This window comes from Gossypium hirsutum, chromosome A06, assembly GCF_007990345.1.
Source record: "Gossypium hirsutum isolate 1008001.06 chromosome A06, Gossypium_hirsutum_v2.1, whole genome shotgun sequence".
Lineage (NCBI taxonomy): Eukaryota > Viridiplantae > Streptophyta > Magnoliopsida > Malvales > Malvaceae > Gossypium > Gossypium hirsutum.
In genome coordinates, this window is record NC_053429.1 from 87,015,717 (window position 1) to 87,022,997 (window position 7,281).

The following is a 7,281-nucleotide window of genomic DNA, read 5'->3' on the forward strand; positions in this document are numbered from 1 at the left end:
TCCCAAGACCTAGTTGCTTAAACATTTTGTAAGGCATGATGTTAATACTAGCCCCTAAATCAGCTAATGCATGACTTATATCTAAACTATCAATTAAGCAAGGAATTGTAGAACTCCCTGAATCTTTCAATTTGTAGGGTAGCTTATTCTGTAGAATAACTGAGCAGACTACATTTAGATCCACATGCGTTGCTTCGTCCAACTTCTGCTTATTTACTAAAAGCTCTTTTAAAAATTTTATTGCATTTGGCATCTGCAACAAAGCTTCAATAAATGGTAAGTTAATATGTAATTTTTTCAAAAGTTTAAGAAATTTTACCGAATTGTTCGTCTAAACGATCTTTCCTTGTCGCGTTAGGATATGGGATATGAGGTTTATATTCTTCATTCACCGTTTTGTTATGACTTACCTCACTTTTACCTTTGCTCACCATAGTTTCTTGCATCAATTCTAGCTCAGGCGCAATGAATCTTTCCTTATCTTGAGTACTAATTGCGTTGAGGTGTTCCCTTAGGTTAGGTTCAGTATTACTTGGTAAGCTACCTTGTGGTCGTTCGGAGATTAGTTTGGATAGCTGGCCTATCTGAGTTTCAAACCATTGGATCAATGCTTGTTGATTCTTAAGTGTTGTCTCGGTATTTTGGAAATGGGTTTCTAATACCGAGATGAATTTAGAAAGCATCTCTTCAAGGTTCGGTTTCTTTTCTTGTTGATTCGGTGGCTGTTGAAAACCCTGAGAATTTTGTGGCTTTGAAATTTGGGTGGTTCCTCCAACCTGCATTATAAGTATTACTGTATGGGTTATTTTGAGATCTAAAGTTATTGTTACCCATATAGTTGACTTGTTCCTTTTCGATTGTAGGATTGAAGGATTGATATTCTGTATGCACACCTCCTCCACTTGAGTCACACCTTATTACTGGATGTACCTGCGTAGAAACAAGTAAACATCAATCTTTTTATTGAAAAGATCTACCTGATTTGATAGCATAGTAACTGAGTCGACGTTATAAACACCGGTCGTTTTTGTTGGCTTAGTCCTCATGACTTTCCACTAATAATTTTTCAGTGACATTTCTTCAATGAATTCATAAGCCTCTTCAGGTGTTTTGTTGTTGATGGTTCCTCTAGTAGCTGCGTCAACCATTTGCCGAGTCGAGGGATTCAGACCATTGTGGAATGTTTGTACTTGAAGCCAAAACGGTAACCCATAGTGAGGGCACCTTCGAAAAAGATCCTTGTATCTCTCCCATGCATCATAAAGTGTTTCTAAGTCCATCTGTACAAAAGAAGAAATATCATTACGTAACTTAGCCATTTTAGCCGGCAGAAAATATTTTAGTAGAAATTTTTCGATCATTTGTTCCCAAATAGTACTTGACCCTCGTGGTAACGAGTTCAACCACTTTTTAGCTTTGTTCCTTAATGAAAATGGAAATAACTGAAGATGAATGGCATCATCAGAAACAACATTGATTTTAAATGTATCGCAAAATTCTAAAAAAGTTTGCTAAGTGAGCGTTGGGATCTTCATCCTGCAAACCATCAAACTGAACAAACTGCTATATCATTTGAATTGTGTTAGGTTTCAGTTCAAAAGTATTTGCAGCTACAGCCAGTCGAACTATACTTGATTCAGTTCCTGTTAGAGAAGGTTTAACATAATCATACATAGTACGTGGAGCAGGATTTTGATTAGCCGCAATTGTAGGAGGTAGCTGATTGCCTTGGTTTTCAGCCATCTCTTCGGTTAGGGGTTGAGTATCGTCTTCTTGCTCATTCTCTGTGTATCTTAAGCTTCGCCTTATTTCTCTTTGGCTTCTACGACCTGTGCAATCGATTTCTTCGTCAAAAAGTAATGGTCCTGACGGGTTTCTTCTAGTCATAAACTAGGAAAACCTGCCAAGAGAAAGAAAAAGTAAATTAATTAGTGATAATTAAATTGCAAGAAAAAATAAATGGCTAAAGTAATAAAAATTGAGTGTTCCTAATATTTTAGTTCTCCGGCAGCGGCGTAAAAAACTTGATCGCGTGATTCGTAACAAGTAATAAATATTTATATTAAAGATCAATCCTAGACTAACTATTATCACGACGAAAAGGCAAGCGCACCTATCGAACAATAGTATAATAATGGCAAGACCGAGATATCGTACCCATGGGAACCAAAAGTACTAGTAATAACTATCTTTTTATTATCTAGCCTAAGAATAAAAGGGTTTGTTTTAATTAACTAATTATTTAAACTAAGAACGCATAGAGAAAAGAATTCAGGAATTGCTTTCGGGAAAATCGATTGACTTGAGACAATACCTAAGGAAAAATCCACCTAGACTTTACTTGTTATTTTGGCTCCGAATCGGATGATTTATTCATTCAACTTGTTCCGTAGAGATCCCTAAGTTATGTTATTATCCCTAATCAAGACTAATAACGTCTAATCCATAGATTGAATAACCGAGACTTTTCTCTAAATAACACTCTAGGGTTTCATTAACTCGATCTATGGATCCCCTTATTAGGTTTCACCTTAATCCGGAAAAATCTTGTCACCCTATTTCTAGGCACGCAATCACCTCCACTAAATTATGACAAATGTACTCTTAGACAGGGTCTATTCCTCCTCTGAATAAGAGCGTGTCTTGAATTAGTATCCTGGGATATCAAAACAAGAATTAAGAACACATAATTAAGAACAAGTTAAATATTTATCATACGATTCAGAAAATAATAACAAGATTTGTCTTAGGTTTCATTCCCCTTAGGTATTTAGGGGTTTAGTTCATAACTAAATAAGAAAACATCTCCGAAAAATAAAAAATACAAAACATAAAGAAAACCCAAAACTCCTGAAGGGAAATTGAGGAGATATCTTCATTCTTGATGATGAATCCGGCTTCTGAGATGGATCAATCGGCTTCTTTGGGGTAATTCCTTAACCCCCTTCTCCGTCTCCCTTTTTCTCCTCCTCTAGGGTGTATTTATAGGCTTTGGAATGCCTAAAAGCCCTTAAAATTGGCCTTTTTCGAATTGGACTCAACTTGGGCTCGGTGGGGACACGTCCGTGTTCGATTACTTTAGGCCGTGTTCGAGCCTGCCAAATTGACACGGCCGTGTGGTTTGCCCGTGTGAGGAGGTCCAAGCCGTGTTGATTTCGTACTTTGGCCTATTTTCTCTGTTTTTGGCCCGTTTCTTGTTCCTTTCGCTCTCCTATGCTCTTCTAGGTATAAAACATGAAATTAAAGCATTAGGAGCATCGAATTTACTAATTCTAATAAGAAATCATCCATAAAATGCATTAAACATGGGGTAAAAATATGTATAATTTACAGTTTATCACATGCCATACCTTATATCCATCATTCGCAAGCAACCACATCAACATGAACCCATTGCATGCATACATGATTAATAAGGGTTACATCCCAATAGTAAAATATGAGTCATATTTCATGGCCGTATACAAAATAATTTATCAACCATCATGAGCCATTACACTTGGCTAATTTAAATGGCACATATAACCAAAAGGTAAGTTACTCTATACATGCCATTATATCAAAATGAATAGTTCATTTATACCCAAAACGAGAATGTCGATAGTGTGATCAAACTCCTACCATCCTCCAACCTTCACGAGTCTAAGAGCTCTATAAGACAGGGAAAAGTAAAAAAGGGGTAAGCACTACATGCTTAGTAAATTTTAACACATAATCACAATAAGCCATGTTACCCATCAACTATATAAAAATTTTCCCTAAACACATGCACTCAATGGACAAGTTAGTCACATAAATTTTCAAGATCCATAGTTGAGCTCATCACATCATAACATATTCAAATTCATATTTCTCATGTCATTTACAAATATTTTATCCAGTGAATCCTTGATTTCCCGATGGATATTTCATCACTTAGGACACCCCATGTGTACTATTTTATTAACTGTCAATTCATTTCCAGTAGTACCCTATCCGGTACACTCTCGAGCCAGATCGTTTACAATAGAATTACCAGTCCAGGCTAAATTCTAGTTTATCCATGTACTCTAAGGGTTTTTTCAGATTACCAGTCTAGGCTAAATCCTTTACATGACAAAGAATACCCTACAGAGTCTAATTTGGATTACCAGTCCAGTCTAAATCCAGTCAACTAGGATTACCAGTCCAAGCTAAAGCCTAATTCAAATGTTTCTCAATAGGCTCAGTTCAGGATTACCCATTCGGGTTAAATCCTTTTTACAACACATGCAGGATCCTATTTTCCATGAGAAGTGACCTATCCATCGGAATTCCATATTCAAACGGATTCTAACCCATTTTTCAATCAATTTTAGATTTATAGGCATTTTCATACAATTCATTATTTATACATTTCACATTTAATTTGATATAACAATTAAAGTCAACATGCATAAACATCCAATTAGGTTACACGAACTTACCTGAATGATATCTCGGGTTTGTATTCCGACTATTCCAAAACCTTTTGTTTTCCACAATCTACGCTCGGAATTGGTCTTTCCGAGTCTATATAAATAGACTAAATTATTAATTCATCACATTCTACAATTTCAGCCTGGAAACTTATTCTATGGCAAAATTACCTATTTACCCTTAACCTTTTACATTTTTACATTTTAGTCCCTAGGCTCGTATAATGAAATACATGCATTCCCTTGATGTCCCAAGCCTAGCCGAATTATATCCTAGCTTATAACAGCCCACATTTTCTTTTATTTCACTTTTCTATTACCCACTTTTACATTTTTTGCAACTTGGTCCTTTTTAGGTGTTTTTATGGAAAACCACTTGGCAAAAGATGCTTATCATACATCAAACTTTCATATCCTTCCATTCAACACCAAAATACCAATACGTCACACATGGGTAAGTTTTTAAACATGAACCCTAGCTTAAAATAAGGGTAAAAATGGCTAGAACGTGCTTCAAGGATCTCAAAAATATAAAAAAAAGAGGGCTAGGGAGCACTTGCAATCAAGCTTGAAATGTTGAAAACTCTAGCTATGGAGCCCTTGAATTTTTAGCACACCATGTAGAAGATGGACAACATTTTTGCTTGATTTTTCCCCTTTTTATTCTTTAATTAACCAAATGACTAAAATGCCCTTAAGGCCTTTCTTTAAAATTTTCCTCATGCATGCCCATTTTTGTCCAAAATTTTAGAACTTGGTCAAATTACTATTTGAGAACCTCTAATTTATAATCCAACTCAATTTCATGCTAAAAGCTTCTAGAACTCAAGTTTTACATATTTTACAATTTGGTCCCTAATGTCAAATTAAACATCATAGGCATAGAATTTCTCCATGAAATTTCTACTCAAGCATACATTCTCATCCTAGACCTCATAATAATCATGAAATAATTATTTCTATTTCGGATATGTGGTCTCAAAACCACTATTCTAACTAGGCCCTAAATCGGGATGTTGCAATGACCCAGACCACGCTGCTATTCGATCATCCTCATATGACTCATAATAAAACATCCTTGCAGGACCATCTATCCAACCATTGTGAAGGAAGAGTGCTTTGGAGTACCGAAGAGGCATTACCGGACTTAAACACAAGTAAACATTCAAATCCAGAGATGAATTTCCACCCAAATATAAAACTTTACAAAAACATTCATATCGTCCTTTAAATAAGCTCATGAAGCCTAAAACATGCATTAGGAGTAGTTCGGGACTAAACCGAAAACTTTAAAAAATTTTAAAACACTTAGAAAATATTTCATCAAAACAGGGGTCACACACCCGTGTGGCTTTGGGACACGCTCGTGTGGGTAAGCCATGTGGTCACATATGCCCGTGTCCCTAACCTGTGTAACTCTCTGTTTATGATGTCATCAGCAAATAAAATTCACACGACCAAGTCACACGCCCGTGTGCTTAGTAGTATGGGCGACTTAATTTTCATAACTTTCATAAAATAGGTGCAGACTTCACACACCCTGGGCACACGCCCATGTCCCAGGGCCGTGTCCTTCACACGGCTGAGACACACGGCCGTGTCTCTACTCGTGTGGACAAAAAAAAGGCTATTTACCAAGCCATTTTTCCATCCTTAGTTGCACCAACCTACACAACAACAACCAACACCAATTCAAGCATATATATACAACCAATTCAGCCACCACTAAGTCATTCACACATCAATTACATGCTATGTACTATTACATACAACATCTCATACTTATCTTCTCAAACCGTGCAAAATCCATATCCATGAGAACATCATCATATGCATATATACTTAACCAATATTAGCCAATTTCGATGGCCATTTACAAAATGAATTATCAACCATTACAAGCCAACACATTTGGCCAAATCAGATATGACACATAAAAAAGTAACCAAGTCCCTATACATGCCATAACTCAAAATAATGAAATCATAAGTACCAAAAATGATAATTTGATAGTGTGAATGGATCTTCGACCGTCTTCAATCCCTGAGCTGGCTTGGTGACACTATAAGACAAGGAAAAAGAAATGGAGGAAGCTTTAAAGCTTTGTAGATTCCTATGCAAATAATAGGCATCATAAACACATTTTAACATATTTTTAACATGAAGTAAATTAACATAGGTACCATTGTAAATCTCAAAAATCAAACTTGGCATAGATGATATTAAAACCTTAACATCGTAACTTACTCAATTAAACCTTATCGTGGTTTCATCACATATCGAGCTCATTAAGCATGAGTTTTGTGTACATACCTGTACCAACTTTCAATATACCATTGTCTTCCACAACATACCATAATCTTTCATAACTTTAACATGGTCGTTAAGTTACCCGTTGAACCACTTGGTATACTAAAGGATACTCGGGAAACCTCACACGCATAGTACTATACCAATGTCATATCCCAGATATGGTCTTACATGGGATCTCATATTGATGCTAATAGCCCAGCTATGGTCTTACACGAAGTCTCAGATTGATGCCATATCCCATATATGGTCTTACACGTAAACTAAAATAACCCTAATGTCTTGACATTTGTATCCTAACTATTCCTAAGGTTCAACCGGGATATTTCTCACTCGTCGAAACTTCATCGAATTCATTCAAAGAACAATCCAAAATTCATAAAATAATAACACAATTAAAGCATAAGTAATAATGCATTATTTACATACGAACTTACCTTGGTACAAAAAAATAGGAGAAATGGATTTAATCGTCAAATGCCTTATTCTTTCCCCGATCAAGGTTTGAACTTCGTTTTTCTTGATCTATAATAAA

At 35.9% G+C, this 7,281-nt stretch overlaps 1 non-coding gene across 1 annotated transcript; it reads left to right on the top strand.

The window, feature by feature from the left end:
* Positions 1-1,206: 1,206 nt before the first annotated feature.
* LOC121231739 (small nucleolar RNA R71) lies at positions 1,207-1,313 on the top strand. Its single transcript, XR_005929794.1, has one exon. It is a non-coding gene; the product is annotated as a small nucleolar RNA R71 (small nucleolar RNA).
* Positions 1,314-7,281: the final 5,968 nt, after the last annotated feature.